Here is a 22,695-nt window from a genome sequence, read left to right as displayed (position 1 = left end):
TCCCTTTCAAAAAACTAAGTTAAGAAAAAAATATATATATTATAATAACTTTTAGGGGGTTATTTATCAAAATCCAAATCTTTCAGATTTTTTTTTAAAAAATTGGACCGGTGGAAAACTCTATAAAATCGAGCAAAGCCACGAATCGAACAAATTTTCTTTTCAGACGTTTTTCTCCGAATCTTATGAAATAGTCGGGATTTTAGGCTTATTCAAGTGCAGATCACAGAAACTTCGGAATTGGATAGGGACCTCTCCCATTGACTTATATACAACCTCAGCAGGTCTGAAAGCCGAATTTTCGGATTCTGCCTTTTTGCAGCAGCGGGGTATAATAAATTCGAAAAATCTCGAAAATTTAGATTTTTTTTTCTCCACTAAAAATTTTGTTTTGAAGTTAAAAAATAAAAAATAAAATAAAAAAACACAAATCTTTCCAGTTCGGACTTTAATAAATAACCCCCTTAATGTGACAAAAATCACAGATATTTTTTCTTTTTTTACTTCTTTTTTTAATTTTGTCTGTACCCCCAAATGTTTATATTTTTATTGTGCAGCTCTCAGTCTAAGAATTACGACTGCTTTGTAGGTGCAAGGGATTAAAGGGGAAAATATTATCCCCAACCAAAGATAATAGAACTCGCACTCTGGGGTAACAGTATGGGGCAAATTCACTAAGCGCTGAAGCGCCTAACGCTAGCGTCAATTCGCAAGCATTGGTCATTTCCGTTACTTCGCAAATTCACTAACGAACGCTGGCGTAAATTCGCTAGTGTTACTTTGCACCCTTACGCCTGCCGAATAACTATGCAAATTCACTAACGCGCGCATTGTACTGAACGCTACCTTTTACGCTAGACTTCCTTCGCCACCTCAGACCAGGCGAAGCGCAATAGAGTAGATAGGGATTGCTTCAAAAAAAGTTAAAATTTTTTCGAAGTCCCAAAAAACGCTGGCGTTTTTTCTATATTATGGGTGATAGGCTGAAAAAGATCGAAATTTTTTTGGGGCTCCCCTCCTTCCCCCCTACATTTCCTAACTCATGGCAACTTAACTATACAGTGGGCACATAAAAAATTTATTTGATGTTTTGAAGGTTTCCCAGGCATTTGTAGTGATTGTACGTATTCCTCCATTGAAATTTGAATTTGGCGCCGTATGCAAATTAACCATCGCTAGCGTATCTTCGCTTCACTTAGCGAATCAAAGCTAGCGCAACTTCGCAACCTTACGCTACCCCTGAGCGCAACTTCGGATTTCAGTGAATTTGCGGAGCGCTGGCGAAACTACGCCTGGCGAAACTACGCCTGGTGAAGTGCGGCGAAGTGCGGCGAACTACGAATCTTAGTGAATTTGCCCCTATGTGTTTTTTTTTTTTAATTGCTCCCTGCCAGTGATACGACACTCACACTGGGAAGGAACTTCCAGTGTGAGCGCCATGTCCTTCCACAAAACTCCTGTTATCCCCAAACAAAGGTGCCGGCTAATAGAGCCCACACTCCGGTTGGGGGTACTATTTTTGCCCAACAGGTGCCCTTTAACAAGCAACCAGGTAGCAGTTTGCCTAATAAGAATTAGAATAAAATAGATTTCCCTCAGCCCATCTGTTTTTATTTTCATTTTTTCATTTGCTGAGGTTCGGGACTAGTGATGGGCGAATTTGGGGCGTTTCGATTCGCCGGAAAATTCACAAATTTCCAGCGAAGAAATTCACGAAACAACGCCGGCGTCGTTTTTTTTTTTTTTACGCCACTGTCCGTTTTATGACGTCTGTGCAAATTGGCTGGTGAATTTTTGCAGCGGTTTCGCAAATTTATTCGTCGGTGGCGAATCACGGGAATTCGCCGCTAATTTGCGCCTGGCAAATAAATTCGACCATCACTATTCGGGACCTCTGAAATCAGATAGCGTTTTGATTTACAGGTTGAAAATATGGAAATGAATGAACTGTAAGACCAACTAATGTTCAATTATAATACATTAAGTTAATTTACAAGTTGAAATTTTCCAAATCTCTCAACCATAAATCATGGCAGATGTGTGGCTTTTAAATTGCTGCAAGGGGACCTATGATACAAAACTGAACACAATCGGCCGGCTGGGAGTTCAACAGCAGCTGACAGATATTAAATCACATTACAGTAAAAAGCATGTGATGCATTTGAAAGGGAACATTTTTAAAAATGTGTTGAGTATAACTAACTTGTACTTGATTATTTTTTTAGCGTATAACCTGTTATCCAGAATGCTTGGGACCTGAGGTTTTCCGGATAAAAGATCTTTCTGTAATTTGGATCTTCATACCTTAAACCTACTAGAAAATCGTATAAGCATTAAATAAACCTGATAAGCTGGTTTTGCTTCCAATAAGGATTAATTATATCTTAGTTGGGATCAAGTACAAGCTACTGTTTTATTATTACAGAGAAAAAGGAACTTCTTTTTTTTTTTTTTTTCAAATTCGGATTATTTGGATAAAATGAAGTCTATGGGACTTTCCATAATTCGGAGCTTTCTGGATAACAGGTTTCCGGATTACTGATCCCATACCCCGTATAACGAACTTCTGCGTTCAGATTATTTTTTTATTTTGGACATGTTACTGTTCCTTTAACCAGCATGTAATACGGAATGATTTCAAGTAAGTAAATGCTTGTTCAGAATATATATAATATATACAATGGAAGATTCCTACGAGACGGCTAAAGTGAGGAAATTACATTTTTCTTTTATTTAATGTTGCTAGAATGTCCAACCGCGGCGTGAAAATATCTGACTTGGCAGACATGGTACCTAATGCTATAGAATTTCACAAGGGATTTTTATTAATACATTTTTTGTTCGGCGATATGTCAGGCTTAGTATGTCACTAAATCTGTACAGGGAAGGGAAATATGTTGTTACTGGGTCCTGGGGTGCTTTGGAATATTGCATGTAACATATGTGACATGTCTGAGTTCACCAGTCATTGAATTAAACATCATGATTGACAGGTCATGGCCAACAGTGACAGTGCTGTGGGCCTAGTGCAAACCATTATATCCTCTAACATGGGGGGAGCTCTTGATTTCCCCCCAGAAACTCATTTAGTGTAGCCTAAGTGACCTGATCTGTTGAAATACCTATTTAACCCATGCTTTGCCATTTACAAAATTTAGCAATTTTTTTATTTGCCAGTTAGCAGAAAGTTTTCCTTTGAATTGTGGATGGTTTCCTTTGAATGCCATAACCTGTCTGATTTACATAGAACAAATCTCTATTTTTGGATTGATGTTGTTCTGATGTAATAGGATAGAAACATAAAAGCAACTTTTTTTATGATTACATCTTCTGTACTTTGTAATGCATTTTATTGAAACTAAAAAAGCAAAACAAATCAAAGCGGGCTAACATTAATCATCTGAATTTTCATTATTCAGGTATGGGATCCATTATCCGGAAACCCGTTTAGTCTAGAAAGCTCTGAATTACGGGATGACTGTCTGCCGTAGACTCCATTTTATCCAAATAATTATAATTTTTGAAAATGATTTCCTTTTTCTGTGTAATAATAAAACAGTAGCTTGTACTTGATCCCAACTAAGATATAATTAATCCTTATTGGAGGACGAACTCGCTTTTCGGGTTTATTTCATGTTCAAATAATTTTTTTAGATTTAAGGTATGAAGATCCAAATTACGGAAAGATACCTTATCCGGAAAACCCCAGGCCCGAGCATTCTGGATAATAGATCCCATACCTGTACAGTAGAACCTCAATTTTACGTACCCTGATAAATTTTCCTGCATTTTACACTTTTTTTTGTATTCCCACAAATATATAATCCATAATACTTTCCCCTGATTTTACATATTCCTGGAATTAACATGATTTTTTCCTGAAAAATGTACAATGTTTGGGGGGTTCTACTGTAGTTATTTTTTATAGATATTCCCAGTGATGACATCAGGAAACAGATTCCATATAATCTTTTGTATAATATACAGGTATGGGAGCCATTATCTGGAAACCCGTTAGCCTTCCCGTAATTCAGAGCTTTTCATTATAATCAATGAATCCAAATTTTCAAAAATTATTTCTTTTTTCTCTGTAATAATAAAACAGTCGCTTGTACTTGATCCCAACTAAGATATAATTAATCCTTATTGGAAACAAAACCAGCCTATTGGGTTTATTTAATGTTTACATGATTTTCTAGTTGACAAGATATGGAGATCCAAATTATGGAACGATCCCCATTATCTGGAAATATATATATATATATATATATATATATATATATATATATATATATATATATTGGAAAAAATATATGAAATTTAATTTAAAAAAAATGAATTTTGTACTCTGAGAGAGAGTTGTCATTTGTTGTTTGATCTCAATAATTTCTCCAAAGCATGCTATTCAATAAAAAATATTTTATTCACATCAGTAGTTAAAAAACATGTATAGTAATCCCTCTAACGCCTAACGCGTTTCATGCTTACCCAGCACCTAGTCATAGGCAGAATCCATTCTGCCTATGACTAAGTGCTGGGTAAGCATGAAACGCGTTAGGCGTTAGAGGGATTACTATACATGTTTTTTAACTACTGATGTGAATAAAATATTTTTTTATTGAATAGCATGCTTTGGAGAAATTATTGAGATTGTGGTTTTGCCTCTTTTTGGTCACTAGAGGTCTCCAACATGCTTACTAATAGTATTTACTACTTCTGCTCCCAATTTGATTTAAATAATTTGTTGTTTGATAACCCACTGTACAATTTGATTTTCCCTTCTCTACTCTCTATTCATCCAGTCTATAGTGTTTGAAGTATTTAATATTCTGGAAAGTGATTGCTTCGAAAATATTATCTTTTTACCTTCAGTTGACTGTATATTTTTTTATATGTTGCCTACCTCTAAAATTATATGTTTGTAATTAAAAAAATAAATAATTGCTTATATATATATATATATATATATATATATATATATATATATATATATATATATATATATATATATATATATATATATATATATATATATATACACTTATTGGAATTTTAAAGTGTTTACATTTTTTAATAGCCCTGGTTATGTTCTGTAATACACATTATGGATATACCCCAAACGGTTTGGAAATGATATACAGGTATGGGATCCGTTATCTGGAAAAACGCAGAATTATGGAAAGGCCATCTCCCGTAGACTCCATTTTATCCAAATAATCCAAATTTTAAAAAATGTATTTTTCTTTCCTATAATATTAATAGTAGCTTGTCCTTGATCCCAACTAAGCTATAATTAATCCTTATTGGAAGCAAAACCAGTCTATTGGGTTTATTTAATGTCTACATGATTTTCTAGTAGACTTAAGGTATGAAGAGCTAAGTTACGGAAAGATCCTCTATCCGGAAAGCCCCAGGTCCCGAGCATTCTGGATAACAGGTCCAATACCTGCATCTGTGTTTGCTGCTGAAAATTTCAATTTATTTCAAGCCATTTATTTTCCAAGAAAACTGCATATAGGTCGATTTATTTGCTTTCGTAATGTCAGCTTGTTGTCTGAAAATTCATTTAAATCCCATTATATTTGAACTGGCCAGAAAGATGCCCAATAACCTGGAAACGTCTGCTTGTAAGACAAAAGCCAAAGAGGCAGATTTTTTTTTATGTATGTTATCTCACGCCAGTTATTTATTTTATTCCATTTTTATTTGTGCAGTTCTGGTTAATAAGGTTATTTTATCTATCTTTAGCTACAATAATGAGCCGCGTAGATTTAATTTTAATTATTCAATTTGCTGGAATTTAAGTTAAAAATCACACGGAACTGCGTTTATTTAAAAATTGTGTTTCTTAAAACGTCTTTAATCAAGTTGTGTGTTTGCATGAGTGCATATAAGGTTGTTTTTTTTTTTGTTTCATTACCTGACTGCAACCAGCCCAGGCTCCTGTAGAATGTCAAGAAAGGGCTTCTATGAATGTTGACTTGATAAGTTTATCTTTTGGGTATTTTGCGTGTCATCTGTCTCTGCCGTTTATGTTTGCTCACAGATTCTGGCCATTAACCCAGGGGAAAATCTGAAGATCCTGACAGTAAAGGTCAACGTTCCTGACAGGGTGAAGGATGCTTTCTGTCGGTGGTGTGTGAATGAAAGATCTGGATGTCTTCTCTCACATTTCCATATATCTCTGTAACATTCTGAAAAGCCGCTGCGATATCTTTCTTGCCAATTCTCAGATTTGTTGCCACAAACAAAAAATAAAATCATGTTTGTGTTTTTATGCATGGAAGTAGTTGTGTGCTTAAAATTTGCAAATTATTTGAAAGCTGCAGTTTTTCTGTGCTGGGGAAATAAGACCCAATATCGCTTGAGGACTGAGAATCCAAAGGCTCGACGAGAAGATATGTCATCTTCTGTAAGGACCAGGCTAAACACTCACCCTTCACAAATATGGTTAATGTATAGAGTGTTAAAGTTCATGTAAAGGAGCAGCTGATGTTATAAGTAACAATGACGTTGCTCTGAACATTTAACCTCTATGAATGCCACCCATGTCCCTCATCCATTTCAGCCATCTTTATACGACTATTCCATATGTTTTTATAAAGGGGAACAGAAAAACTGCATCGGGTGTCTTCAATGAATAGTTTTGTACGTCGGAGATTTTAATGCAACAATCTGAAACATTTAAATTGAAACTGTAGAATTAAAATCCTAAAAAAATACCAAATCTGATCATGTTTTGGCCGTTTATTGCCAGACAACAATCGTATGAAAGTCATTCCCCACAAATACATTGTAGGCCCCCCATCAATATCGTCATGGGACGGTATTTCAGGACCCATACTCAGTCCAAAAATTGTTTTGTATAATTCTATCTGCGTGTCTATGGCCGGCTTTATATACATCAGCATGGAAGCTGAAGTTCATACAGACTCTGTACTCGTGTTGAAGAACTACAACTCCCAGAATACTGTATATCAGAATTGTGCTGCTACTACCCCCTCAGGGGGCTCATGCTAAAGGCTAATTAGGGTGTGGGGAAAAGCCTATTCGCTTTCCAAGATACACCTAGGGGCAGATTTATCATGGGTCGAATTTTTAAGTAATGGGAGTTTTTTGAACTTCGAAAAAAGACCAAGTGAAATTTATTTATAAAAAATAATAATAATTTTTTTTTCCTGCTGGTGAATAGATGTTACTTTGATTGTATGAATCGAAGTAACATTGTATTCGATCGAATTCCATTCAAAGTATTTAAAAAAAAAAAACTTTGATTTCTCAAAGTTCACCAATTGACTCCAAATAGGTTCTAGGAGGTCCCCCATAGGCTAAAACAGCAATTCGGCAGGTTTTAGATGGCGAATGGATGAAGTCAAAGTATTGAAGAGACAGAACACAATACATTTCCATATTCAAATAGTCGAATTTTTTTTGAAATTCGAATAGAATTTTGGCCAATTCAATAGTCAAAGTACACAAAAATAGCATAGCAATTTTTTTACTTCGAATTTTAAATTCGACCCTTGTTAAATCCGATTTGTAGTATTTCATACCAATGTTATCACCTTGTTATTTACTAAGTGGGGGCCCTCTCCGAGGGAAGAATCTCCAGTTGGCTTGGATCAGAAAAGTCTGACAGCCACTTCTTGTGTTATGAGTATGTGTCGGAGAATTCTTGGACTTCAGCAATATCTGGGCATTGAAAACATTACTTGGCAAATGAATTGTAGCACAGATCCTTTGCACGGCTTTAGCTGCTTTTAAAATAAAAAAAATATTTCTAGTTAAAACAATGCATTACATTTTTTTTTTTACCTGAATATTTTAGCTTTGCTTGCTTGCTGGCTCCATTCGGGGTTATTTAGCAAAATCCAAATTGTTCTGATTTTTTTTTAAATAAAAACTAATCCATGATTTACCCTTATTTATCATTAAAAAAACATGAAAATCGGATTGGGAAAAACCATGAAAAAATCGGATTGTCGCACGAAAACCGTGACTAAAAAAAGTGACTAAAAGGATTGTCATGTGAAAATGTGCGTGTGCAAATCAGGGTTCCGATTGAGTTTGGGATGCTGCTGAATCCTTGAACAGTGGATTCGGTGCAGCGCCAGCATAGATAATTGGATAAATTAAATTTCCTGCTTGTGTCTGTATAGGGCCAGATTAAAGGAGAAAAGTATTTTTATACTTGGGGCAGCCAAAAGCTAGGCACTCCAAATGATTGCATTTACTTACCTGCTCCTATCAGCGGAAAACTACACCGGCCCAGTGTTCTTTCAGCGAGCACCACGGAGCGATCCTCTTCCTTCTTCTTCTTTCTTCTCGCGGCTGCGGATGGTCTGTAGAGTAAATTGCGAACTTTAATAAAAAAGCCGGCTAATTCGAACAAAGATTGCTTTGTGGTGCTCGCTGGCAAAACCCCCAGTACAGAGAGATACCATAAAACTATGGCAGCATAGGTATTCCCTATACTAAGCACAATTCAGCAGGAACAGTCCCTAAGTTTGCTCATAGTCTGTACAGAGAGATACCATAAAACTATGACAGCATAGGTATTCCCTGTACTAAGCACACTGTTCTAAATACAGTAGAACCCCCATTTTACGTTTTTCAGGGGATCAGAATTTTTTTTTGTAAAATCCAGGAAAATGTAAAATTAGGGAAATGTATTATGCATAATATATATATATATATATATATATATATATATATATATATATATATATATATATATATATATATATATATATATATATATATATATATATATATGAGGGACCACAACACAATAATGTAGAATTAGGGAAAACTTAAAATCATGGGATGTAAAATGGGGGTTCTACTGTATGCAGCTTACATTTAAAGGAGAAGGAAAGGCATGTTATACTTGGGGGCACCAAAACTTAGGCACCCCCAAGTGATTGTATTTACTTACCTGAAAATCCAGGCGAGTCCTCCTATCAGCAAAAAACTGCACTGGCACCACGGAGCAATCTGCTTCATTCTTCTTCTTTCTTCTCGCAGGTGCGCATGTACAGTAGAGCGAAAAGTCGAACTCTAACAAAAAAGCCGATATTTCGTTCTACTACACATGCGTCTGCCCCAGGTAATTTGAAGGAAGACGATGGCACCCCAAGTAAAAATGCAAAGGAACCGTAACATTAAAAATTTTTTTACAATTATTGTGCAGTGTTGCCCTGCACTGGCAAAACGTCTGTGTTTGCTTCAGAAACACTACTATAGTTTATATAAATAAGCTGCTGTGTAGCCATGGGGGCAGCCATTCAAAGGAGAAAAGGTTACACAGCAGATAACACAATGGTGTTATCTGTTATCCACTATTTATCCTTTGCCATATAGCCTTTTCTCAATTTCCACCATTGCTACACAGCAACTGGTTTATATGAACTATAGTAGTACTTATGTTATATACTGTGTATCCTGCGCTTGAATGGCTGTCCCGATTGCTACACAGCAGCTTATTTATATGAACTATAGTAGTGTTTCTGAAGCAAACACATCAGTTTTACCAGTGCAAGGCAACACTGCATTATATTGTCATTACTTTAAAATACTTAAATTTTTTGGTGTTACTGTTCCTTTAAGGATTCACTTCTCCTTATTATACCAATTCTTAAATTGATAATTGACAGCTACGTTACATCTTTTATTTAGCCAAATGGTTTTTGTTATGAGTCACATAGTTCAGTGCCCTATAAATACAAGATCTGCTCTGTTTTGAAAGGGAGTATTTCTCACCAAGATCAGCAAAACATCAGCAAAATCTTCATTGTGTTGCATTTGGCAGCTTGGAGTCGTGGGTAGGATCTTTGCAACGATAAGAATCTAGAGGTCAAATGAAAATATCTGCCATTCCAGTCTTTTTTTTTTTTTTTTTAGAAAAATTTCAGAAAAAAACACGTGATGCAGGTAGAGGTACTGGACCTGTTATCCAGAATGCTCGGGATCTGGGGTTTTCTGTATAACGGATCTTTCATTAATTTTGATCTTCATACCTTACCTCTACTAGAAAATCATCTTAATTTGGATCAAGTACAAGCTACTGTTTTTTATTGTTACACAGATAAAGGATATCATTTTTAAAAAATTTGATTATTTTTTTTATAATGGAGTCTATGGGAGACAGCCTTTCCGTAATTCAGAGCTTTCTGGATAAATGGATTCTGAATCCCATACTTATATTATACAGTGTATTTTTAAGCAAAAACGATGAGGCAGACTTTAGAACTATACATATATTCTGTGCTATATTGCATTCAATTACCATTTTAGCAAAATAAAAAAATGGTAGCATAATGGGGATTTAACAGGATGGCTGTGTCTTATCGCTTATAATTTAGCCAAGGCTCGAAAAAAAACAACTTGTCCAGCTTAGTACTAGTTAAGGTGTATTTTATGACTTTATTTAGAGGCATCTGACCCTTTCTTGAAGATATGTATTGCCGCGTTTCTAAAACCATGGGGCTGGTCCCCCTTAGAGTGCATAGAGCAGTTGTTGGGGATACCTGAGCAGCTGTTAAAAAGCCAAGTTTAGGGGTCCTCACAAATTATCCATCAGAAAATTAGGTTGGTCTGTAATATTGTATAAGCTGGTGCTACAGTCTGATTATTAAATTCTGATGCTAATTGCACTGGTTTCTGTGCTGCCATGTAGTAATTATCTGAATTAATTACTAATCAGCCTTATATTGTGACATTTCTATTCTATGTGTACTATATATTGTGAGTGGGTCCCTAAGCTCAGTAAGTGACAGCAGCACAGAGCATGTGCAGTGAATCAGCAGAAAAGAAGATGGGGAGCTACTGGGGCATCTTTGGAGGCAAAAATCTTCCCTGCTAAAGAGCTGTTGTTGCCTTGGGCTGGTACAAGCTGATGGGCTGCTTGTACCAGGGGAATGATATCACTGCAGTACAGAGTGCCAGAAGTTTATCAGAGCACAAGTCATATGACTTGGGGCACCTGGGAAAATGATAATATGTCTAGCCCCATGTCAGATTTCAGAATGAAATATAAAAAAAAATGTTTGCTCTTTTGAAAAAGAGATTTCTGTACAGAATTCTGCTGGAGTAACACTATTAACTGATGCATTTGGGAAAAAAACATGTTTTGCCTCTGACAGTGTCCCTTTAAATTATGAAAGATTTATGATTCAAAGCGCAACACGCCCTTCTCTCTATCTGAGAGATTATCTGGAATTCTTATTTCCAAATAATCCATGGCCTAATCCCTCTTCTTTTCTTCTCTAAAGCATTTTGTGTTTGTGTTTATTAAATCAGATCCTGCACTCAGATGTGTGTTCCTGAACACTGGTCAGAGATGTGCATGTGTGGCAAGAAAAGACGCACACACGCAGCGGGAGGGGGCATAGGTCCCGGAGCGGGGCCCTGAGACAGCAGTACTGGGGGTCCCTAGGCGGTGGGTGGTGTTATCTGTGCACTGGTAATCTGGTTAGATGCCTAGAGCTGTACATGGAGCATCTTCTTTGGCCTGCTTAGCCCAAGAAATAAAAACGATAGCCTTCCTCAAAAGCCCATTATTGTCTGTTATTTTTGAATTACCCCCAAGCTCTGTCAGAGTCTGTAGGGAAGCGTATAAAGCCATGTCTACCAGAAATATGGCACAGCGAAGGGAATGCAATTTTCTTCTTGCATGTACCCCCCAAAAATGATTGTAGGCTTCTTAGTTCGTGACATATTTTGCAATTTGCCCACAGTGTTTCCACAGAACATTACAGATGAATGCCAGCCCCTTATATTATATCCAGTAGCAAAGGAGAGTCGGCCACCACAGTTGCTCTGCATTCCAAAGTACAGGGGCTGTTAATTATGTGTTTATTTCTCATCAAGATTAGCCTCAGTCATAAATAGTCCCCACACTGCTTCCTTGCCCTCCGGAATGCAGAGATTCTTTGACCCTTTCTCACTACACTGATCTGAGAGCAGCTTCCAGAGAGAGAGGAACATTAAATGAGCTGCAGAAGATTATTTTACAGAAAGGGGAACTGAAGTATATTGAAAAGAAGCTTCTTTTTAGGTAAAAAAGCAGTAGATGGATTTTTTTTTTTTTTTGCCTTTACATCCCCTTTAAGTTAAGGTGGCCTTACACGATAAGATCCGCTCATTCGGTGAGGTTGCCAAACGAGCAAATCTTTCCCTGATATGCCCACCAAAGGCAGGGCGATATCGGGCTAATCCAATCGTTCAGGCCCTAGGGCCAAATGCTCGGATTATAAAGAAGGAAATGGGTGCTGATGGGTTGTAGGACCACATCAACTACTAGGGTTGCAACCTGCCCGATATTTTACCGGCCTTGATCCCAAGCTTGATCCCAATGTTATTAATAGGGGAAATGCAAGAAAAGGTGGCAACCCGCAACTAGCCAGTGTGGTCCTCGATCGCAGGGAAAAATCAAACCTGCCGATATTTGGCCTGATAGACCGGGAAGCCCCCACACATGGGCAGATAAGATGCTGAATCGGTAAAGGATTAACTGCCCATGCATGGCCACCATTAGACCTAGTTAAGCTGGCCATAGATTTCATATCGTACAAACGATCGTTCGTTGCCATCTCACGACCTGCCACTAACCATTCAGAGAAAATAAAGTAGTAAAAGAACAGATCAGATGATGTTCTGCCTAGTGATGCACCAAATCTACTATTTTGGATTCGGCCGAACCCCCGAATCCTTCACGAAAGATTCGTCCGAATATCGAACCGAATCCGAATCCTAATTTGCATATGCAAATTAGGGGTGGGAAGGAAAAAACATTTCTTACTTCCTTGTTTTGTGACAAAAAGTCACTCGGTTTCCCTCCCCGCATATGCAAATTAGGATTCGGATTCGGTTTGGCCGGGCGGAAGGATTCGGCCGAATCCGAATCCTGCTGAAAAAGGCTGAATCCTGGCCAAATCCCGAACCGAATCCTGGATTCAGTGCATCCCTAGTTCTGCCCCTGACAGCAATCTTACGAAAGTAATGTCTCCCTCTGATATCGTCAGATCCGCAGTACATGCAGAGATATTATCGGTAGCCGACAGAAAGAACTCTTTGGGGTAATCGGCCAGGAATCCCTGTAGAGACCATTTGGCAGTTATTTCTAATAAAGAAATGAAAAACAAAGACGCTGGTTGGTATCTTCAGCCCATCCACATTCAGCCTTGGTTACAGACCAAGTAAAACCCCATTCTAGACAATGATGTCTGGCATTTTCTTCAAGATAGGTTAATTGTTAGCCTTTCAGGACCATACAGACTACAATGTAGAATTTGTTCCTTAATTAGCCTATGTGGCTTTTTCAAAATCATCACAAAGGGAGTGAGATACATGTTATAATTAGTGCAAGGTTAATTGATCAATTATGCGGTAATTAAATAAACACGTCCCCCTGTGAGCCGCATTCCAGATAATTCTTCAGTTTACCATGCGTGCTTGTTTTGACATAGTCAATTACAGTAATGCGTCCGTTTGTCCCTGTCTAATGGGCTTTTTAAACTGCTGAGATGTATTTATAGCAGCACATCTACATTAAAGGGCTTTCTTCTTTTATGCATTTTTTTTTCTACTTGTGGCTCCAAGTCTTAAGGGAAATCCTAATTGCCTGTATCATTTATTTGTAATTAACGCTACCAACAGATTGCATTCATTTCCTTCATAAGGCATGTGCTATCACAAACATGCAAATTTAAAAATACTATAATTTTTACACCAATTTTATTCTAATTATTCTATATTTTTAACCCATAATGTATGAAAGGGGGTGGTTCACCTTTTAAGTTAACATAGAATGGCCAAATCTAAGCAAGTTTTCAAATGGTCTTCAATATTTACTTTTTGTTGTTTAGTTATTTGCACCTTCTTCCGGCTGTTTCAAGCTTTCAAATAGGCGGTCACCGACCCCATGTAAAAAAACAAAACAAACGTTTTGCAAGGTATTTATTGTTATTATTTTATTACGCCTCTTTATTTCTAGGTCCTCTCCTATTCATATTCCAGTCTTATTCAAATCCGTGCATGGTTACTAGAATAATTTGGACCCTAGCAACCAGAGTGCTGAAATTGCAAACTGAAGAGCTGCTGAATAAAAATTAAATAACTAAAACTAAAACACAAATAATAAAAAATGAAAACCAATTGCAGATTAGCTCAGAATATTGCTCTCTACATCATACTTAAAGTTAATTTAAAGGGGAACAACCCCTACGTTGCATATTTGAATGTGCATTTCAAATTGGAAGATTAATCATTTTACATTTTAATATTTATAGACAAAAATGTCTAGCTGTCTAGAAGATTAAGTCAAATGACTTTAAGGGTTTAGCAATATGGGTCCCTGCTCCCAAATCCTGCAGAGTGCTGGAATCCCAAACAGAATCCTGTATTCGTTGTAGGCCTAGTTTATATAGATTAATTAACAATCTCTTGTCAGTACTGGTGAAGGTAATGTCCTGTGCCGGGTCAAGTACCTGTGGAATACCCAGAAAGTGGTCCGCTTCTAAGCACAAAGAACCCAGTCCCTGACCATGTGGGTGGTCCACAGATAACCCTGCCTGGGTACCTGGGCCAATTGCAGGCTCCCATTTGGCCCAGGTTCTGGCAGTGGAGACCTCTCAATAGCAGGCCAGTGGTCCGGGGTTGCCACATGTCTGCCCAACTGGGCCCACACAGGACTCTAGGTGAAGGTGATTCTAGCCCCATAACAATCAAATGTGTTGAAAACTGCCTTTATAATGAAACACATTTTCAAAATTGCTTCTGTCTTTCTACCAACTTTAATGATTTTTTGTGAAAATAATTTTTCCATAGCTGCTGTCCAGTTGCCATTGGAAATGGAACAGCCTGCAAGGAAACGAAGCGTTATTTAGCGGATTTAATCTAGGGGAAGTTTTTTTGCACCTCTTGGGGGCCCATTTACTTAGCTCGAGTGAAGGAATAGAGGAAAAAAACTTTGAATTTCAAATGTTTTTTTTGGCTACTTCGACCATCGAATGGGCTACTTTGACCTTTGACTTCGAAACGAATGATTCAAACTAAAAATCGTACGACTATTCGACCATTCGATAGTCGAAGTACTGTCCCATTAAGAAAAAACTTCGACCCCCTAGTTTGCCACCTAAAAGCTACCGAAGTCAATATTAGCCTACGGGGAAGGTCCAAGTAGATATTCTATTTTTTTCTCATATCCTCCCAATCAAATTTAGAGTATATTCGAATTTATTAGAGTTACAAAAACTCACATGAATTCAAAATTCGACCTTTGATAAATGGGCCTCTAAAAATTAGTTTGAATTAAACTTTGAAATCGCGATCCACCGTGCGGCGCTCGATTCTCCTCCTGGCCTTCCTTTTATGAGACAGCTAGGGAGAAGAAATCAAGCGCCGCACGATGGATCGTCTATGTGTCTCCTTTTCTGAAGAGGAGCGCAAGCAGAGTTTCAGTAAGTTATTTCTTAATAAAGACTCAGTGTTTTCAAAGTTTAATTTGTCTTTGTGGTTTTTTTCATTGTATACTAACAAATGTTTTTTTTAAAAAAAAAATTGATGTTACTGGTCCTTTAAAGGTGAACATCATATATGAAATGTAGGCAAACACTAGATGTCCCTTTATCTGCTGGGGTTCCTCATTGTTTGGGTTTTGTGCTGCTATTGAACTGTGTTGTATCTCATAGATTTTACCCCACAAGGGGGATTTCTGCCCAAAGGAGTCTTTCTGCTGGCTAATTGTGTCTTCATTGATAAATGTGTCTGTTTTTTTACATTTCCCTGACATTCAGGAAACATTTTATATACTGTATGTGCAAAATATCAGCTTGCTCTGGGAGAAGAATTGTAAAGCGATGTAAAAATAATTTGCTGTATTATAAAATGAACTGTTGTATAGGGAGATGATTATCTTTTGATCTCATATTACCTGCTATTGTTGCGCTTGTGTTTCTGGCATCTGCTCTCTATCTTTTCTGCAAAACAAATGATGGTATGACAGATGGAACTCCTTGACCTATGGGGTCCTGCAGCGGGTTGGGTACCCGTGGTACCTGCAAAAAAAAGTGGGTACCCTGCGGGATGAGGGTAGAATTTTGCACAACATTTTACAACTTTTATCTGTCTCCACCCACTTTTGACATCACTTCCGGTTTGCCGTAACAGCACTTCCTGTTTAATGGCGGTCGGTTGGTTGCGGATAAGGCAGTTGCAGGCCGGGGTCCAAGTGGGTAAAGGTGCAGGTTGCGGTTTGGGTCGGGTCCAGGTCTCATAAATTGGTTCTGCGCAGGACTCTACTATGGGTCATTATTCGGAGAGTTAACACAAACCTATACCTATAAAAAATAGTAAATTAAAACCAATTAAAAAGTTGTTATGAATAGGACATACTATAACATCCAAGTGGACATTAAGGGGGTTATTTATCAAAGGTCAAGTTATGCAAAAAAATTTAAACGCTAATAAATTCGATTGTACTCACAACTCAAATTTGAGGTTATTTCTAAAAAAAATTGGAACGACTAACATTCGATCGAATAAGAACGACCTGAAAATTCTTATCGAGTTTTCTTCTGAAAAATAAAACTCGAATGTCAGGAAGGCTATTAACGTATTCAAATGGTTCAACAGACCTCTGCTATTAGCTTGTAAATGATGGGCAGGTTTTAGGTGGCAAAGTATCGAATTAGAACTGTTTCCAGGGTCGAGGTGTGATAAATCTCACATTCTAATTCAAATACGAGTAGGTGGTTTTAATTTCAAAATTGTGAGTTTTGACCAAAAATATTTTCGAAAAATTAGAATTTACCATTCCAACCTAAGTAAATCTGCCCCAAAGTGATAACTCAGTGATTCAAGTCATTCAAGGTGATGCACATTTCTGCTCCTGGAAATTCTTTGAATATGGACACGATACTGATACAAACCTCGTGTAAATCTGTAACCCTTCTGATCACCAGTCTAGCTTTAGTACAGTAGACCCATGGGGTGGTGTAAAGCATTAGGGATGCACCAAATTCACTTTTTTGGATTCGGCTGAATTCCCAAATTTTTTTGTGAAAAATTCAGCCGAATAGTGAATCCGAATCCTAATTTGCACATGAAAATTAGGGACAGTAAAGGAAGTGGAAACCATTTTTTTTTAAGAAATCATGTGATTTTTCCTTCCTGCCCCTAATTTGCATATGCAAATTAGGATTAGCATTCAGTTCGGCCAGGCACACGGATTTGACCAAATCTGATTCCTGCTAAAAAAGGGCCAAATCCAGAACCGAATCCTGCTGCATCCCTAATACTCATTATTGTTCCTTTTTCATCCCTATTATTGCATTTAGCAAATTAAATAGTATGTTCTGTTCATTCAAGCATGTTGATGATAAATTAAATAGTTGCTTTGCTTGTAAAAACATACCTTGAGCAAACATTTGTCCCAGTTATTTGGTAGGGCATGATCTGGCCCTGTGGTCTGATTTTTTATTGGGGTATATACAGAGGCACGCACAGAATTTTTGTAGGAGCATATTTGATATTGAACTCTTTTTTATGGTCTGGAAGTATTCTACTTAATATTTGCATGTTTTTTTTTTTCAAAAGACTTTTGAAGTCCTGCGCCGGTCGATTTTTTGGAACCCTTACCCGAACCGCAACCTGCCATCAGCAACCCGGACCCGCAACCCGCATTTTTATCTGCTTGAACCCACTACCCGACCCGCAAGTACCTTATCCGCAACCCGGAACCGCAACCTGCTGACCATCAAGAATCAGGAAGTGTTGTCATTGTAAACTGGATGAAACATCATCGCAAGTAGGCGTGACCAGAAAAAAAGGAGTAAAACAGGAAGTGCTGTCATTGTAAACCGGAAGTGACATCATCGGAAGTAGACGTGATCAGAAAAAAGGAGAAGACGCGTGGCCCGACCCACGACCCGCAAACCCGCAGAACCACCGACCCACATCTATACCCACACCCGGAACTTTTACCCGCAACCCGCAGTTTACTGCAGGTTTTTGTGGGTACCCGACCCGCTGTTGAGCTGCTCTGATTTAGTTCCAGTGTTTTAGATCTCTGAGCTACTATAACCTGAGAGCACTGTGCTCCAAGAACCATGGGGCAAATTTACTAAAGGGTGAAGTGACCGTCGCTACTGAAATTTCATACAGAAATCCAATCCGCAGGGACATTGGCAATTTACTAACAGGCATAGAGGACAATTCGCTAGTGAAAGAGACTGTCGCTAGCGTCGTTTCACGCCCTATTGCCAGGTGAATTTTTCGCCAAGGCAAACAAATGTTTCTCCGCAAATTCACTAAAGTGAGAATTTTACAGAACATTACCTCTTTGGCCTGAATTTTCTTTTGCCAGTTTAGACCTGGTGAACTGATAAGATGAAGCTATAGCCTCCTCAATCTCAAATCAGTGACATCATATCATGTATGCCGAAAAGTCATAAAAATTATAAAATTATAAAAGTTTTTCATATTCTAAAGCGGGATGGTCTTAAAGGTTCTAACTATTAAAAATTTTTGTTTTAATATTTTTTTTTTTACCATTTGAGGGTCACGCCACATTTGTTTTAGGGTGAGCTCATGTCTAGGGCATTAGAGGATGTCTTTTGTCTTTATTTTGTTTCCTTGGACAACTGTAACAATAAGTGGCCACGTCAAGCATTTTTTGCACCAACTTCTATACGACCTATATGTACCTGCCTATTCAAATTGACCTAAGCGCAGGTGTACTGATGAAGTTTCGCTAGGTAGAAACGAACGTTATCGAAATTTTCTATGAAATGCTTGCACTGATTAACATGTGAAACTTCACCTGCTTTCGGTTGTTGAGATGCAGCTTTGCATTTTAGTGAATTAGCATAGTGGTAGCGAATTTGCACCTGGCGAAGTGTGGCGAAGCCTTTGCAGGGGAAAATTCGCCCTTCAGTTAATTTGCGCCCACATCTTTATTCCAGCTTGTCCCAGCACCAGCACAGAGCATGGAATTGGCTTTCAAGGCTGTCATTTTACTCATTGAACTTTTACTTTCCCTCAAGCAGTTGGGTTCACTGTGTTTAAGTCCAGAATAAATACCTCTAGGACATTATGGTTTGCAGCTTTCTGCTTCGTATCTTTATTTATTGATTGAGGTTTCAGTCAATATCAAGCCAAATGATCATCACGGTTAATCCAAGAGCATCTTGTTACCGCCTCACATTCACGGACTGTTCTAGAATGGGTCATGATTATTTTCCTACAAGGTCATGCCAAAGATTCCTCCTGTTCAACGAGACAGATGTTCTTTCTGGAGACGTGTACAGTATGTGCTTAAAATTAGCACCAGACAAGTAATAATATATTCAGCAAACCATATATACTGAAACCAGAAACCCCCTGAATTCCAGACACCTTTGGTTGCTCACCAATAGTGATGGAACATAAAACATCTACTTTGACATTTTTCCTCTTTTTTTTCCTTTATTAGGATTAAGTTTTTTTAATAGAAATGACTTCATACAAGAACTGTTAAAAGCTTAATAAGAACAAAATTCTGAGGTATATACAGATATGGGATCCATTGTCTAGAAACCTGTTAACCAGAGAGCTCCGGATTATGGCAAGTCCCTCTCCCTTAGACTCCATTTTATCCAAACAATTAAAAATGTTCACCCTTTAAATGCCAAAGAACGTTGCTCCTATGTTCTGGCTTAAAAAGGCTCTAAGCGCCAAGAACGTAGGATCTACGTTCTTTATTGAAAGCGTTGTCTCTGTGCACTCCTGGCTTAATCACCAGTGCAGAGAGGCGCTCCTGGCTGTTCAACCCCGTAGGCAACGAGCCTTGGGGGCTGCCATGTGGGTCCTGCAATGTGATTGTCGTAGGACCCAACTTTATACCTGCTCCTCGTCGCAATGTGCCTTCTTCCTGGACCTGCACCCGACCTCGTGATCAGTACCGCCCAGTCCTGCTGCCATCCTGGACCCTCCAGCTCTTCTTAGGACCCTTTCAGTGCCCTTTTTTTAACCATTTACACACACATACATGCATTTACACATACACAGTATACACATAAAGGCATATACAAGAGGTCCTCTGAACTCAATCCATTATCAATATATTTAAGACAGAGACATTTTGTGCATTCAGCTACTAAAAAATCTGCGTTGGTCTCCATGTTTTGCCTTAATGTCGCATTCATTCTTACTGTCGTCCAGTGCTAAAGTAGGTGCAGTATGGGTGGCATGTGGTTGTGGCCACATTCAGTTGGCTCAAAAATATTTGGATCGGGGAACAGCACATGAAGTGTTGTTTTGTGCATTTTTGCAATGAGGTTTAATATGTATTTTTAGGATTGTGGCACACTGAATATTTTCATCACGGTGAAAAGAAGTATCATGATGGTACAAACAAAAGGTCATTGAAGAAAAGGGCCAAGGGGGTAACTAAGTCACCAAAGGTCTGTTGGGCTTAATTAAGTCGTTTGCACATGGATAGGAAACTGGCTACAGGATCGGGTACAGAGGGTGGTTCTTAATGGTACATTCTCTACTTGGAGTAAGGTTCTTAGTGGGGTCCCTCAGGGCTCGGTATTGGGTCCACATTTATTTAACTTTTTCATTAATGACTTAGGGGAGGGAGTTTTAAGCAATGTATCAGTGTTTGCAGATGACACAAAACAATGCAGCCCAATTAATTCCATCCAGGATGTGACACTTGCAACATGATCTTGGCAATCTGGCAATCGGGGCAGCTAAGTGGCAAATGAGATTCAATGTTGATAAATGTAAAGTCATGCACCTGGGATGTAAAAATATCCAAGCCACTTATATCCTTAATGGTACTGCACTAGGCAAATCCATAATGGAGACAGAGCTTGGAGTCCTTGTAGATAATAAACTTGGCTGTAGCAAGCAATGCCAGGCATCAAGGGCAAATAAGGTCTTAAAAGGGGGGGGGGTTATTCTTCCACTGTATAGAGCACTGGTAAGGTCCCATCTAGAATATTCCGTACAGTTTTGGTCTCCATCACTCAAACAGGAAATTATTGTATTAGAGAGGGTGCAGAGAAGGGCAACTAAGCTGGTAAAAGGTATGGGAAATCTTAGCTATGAGGAAAGACTGGCCATATTGGGGATGTTCACGCTGGAGAACAGGCGCTTAAAGGAGAAGGAAACCTAGTCGGCGCAAAAATCCTCCCCCCCCCTCCCGTGTGTTGCCCACCCTCCCCCCTGGCCTACCTGTCCCGCTGGGCAAATGCCCCTAACTTGTTACTTACCCTATTGCGCAGGTCGAGTCCACGGCGTTCGCAGTCACCATCTTCTTCCACGCAATCTTCTTCCTGCATTGACTGGCGCATGTGCAGTAGGAGCATTTTGCCGGTACGATCTACTGTGCATGCGCCAAAAGTCACGGAAAACTTCGTGACTTTTGGCGCATGCACAGTAGATCCGTCCCGGTGAAATGCTCCTACTGCGCATGCATCAAAACGCCGATCAATATGTTATGTAAATGTAAATATGTTACTATGTTACCTAGCAGGGTCTTATCTGATGTACCTGGCACTGGTATAATTGCTCTTGGAATAAGACATTTTAGCAGAACTGGGTACAGAAATCGTATTTTTAGCAACCCATTTGCAGCCGCCATGTTGACTAATAATTTAGAGCTATTCATACGACTGTGGGTGGCCAGTGGCTCCCCTCTTTTACTATTGGGGGTGTGTTTAGCAGGAAAGGATTGAGAGCCCATTGCTCTAAATTAACATCTTGGATAAGCATTGCTTTTCCTTTTAATGAAGAAGAGATACGTTTTTATTATGAGCGCTGTTAATTGGCTTATGTGTGACCTTCTGGCCCATTGCTGCCCCTTTAATTGCCCTTAAAACGCAGGAAAGTTTTTTTTCCTTTGATCCCTTCCCTTCATTCAAGGTCACGTTTGCCCTCCACATTCTCCCCTAATTTGGCAGTTGTAGGTGAGATGGCACAAGGAAGAGCGTGCGGATTGAAAATAAACCTTTTGCAAAACGTTAGGAAGTCCGGAGTGCATAAAAAATAAAGCTAGATTATATAAGGTTTCTTGATGATGACAGAGCTTTATGAATTGTACGACGGCCAAGACAAATGCAGACGCCGGTGGCGCCCAAGGGTATTGACACAATGTATCACCCTGTAGATTCTGACAGATAACCGTAAGCTTTCTCTTCTTTCTCTACCTATTTACCTCTCGCTCTACATTGTGCTGTTTACATGAAGTGCCTTGTTTCCTGGCTGCGGAAAGTTTTGTTGTGCTGCTTTTTTTCGGAGGCTTAAAAGTCTCATCACGTTACTGCTCTTGACGTTCCGCCACGTCAATATATAAAGAGAGGGCATGTACAGGTGACTGTCACTTTAAGGCTTTGGAGGTGTCAGACTGGCTCTCTTGTTTGCGCTGGTGTCTGCCGATGCCTGTATCTCCCCAGGACGAATGTGTAGCAACAGCTTGCTCTGATAACTGCATCCGGCACTGGATTGATTTAACAGGGTCTGAGGTTTGCTCTTTTCAGACGTGCAGTCTCACTGGGGCCCCTGTTTGGCTCTGACATCGGCGGTCTCTTCTGCCTCCTGGCACTTCATGTCAGCCTAAAACTCTTTGACACCTGCCATTTGGACCCTTCTCCTACTGAAAAATGTCAGCGTTTCCAGGCAAGATAAAGACAGATATCTGATTGT

General features: G+C 38.7%; 1 pseudogene; it reads left to right on the top strand.

The window, feature by feature from the left end:
- The window catches only part of LOC108717392, a 93,100-nt pseudogene that overhangs the window by 6,517 nt on the left and 63,888 nt on the right, over window positions 1-22,695 (top strand).

The sequence above is a fragment of the Xenopus laevis genome, chromosome 5S, assembly GCF_017654675.1.
Source record: "Xenopus laevis strain J_2021 chromosome 5S, Xenopus_laevis_v10.1, whole genome shotgun sequence".
Taxonomy (NCBI): Eukaryota; Metazoa; Chordata; class Amphibia; order Anura; family Pipidae; genus Xenopus; species Xenopus laevis.
The sequence above is the reverse complement of the archived record's forward strand: the minus strand, read 5'-3'. Positions and strand labels throughout refer to the sequence as shown.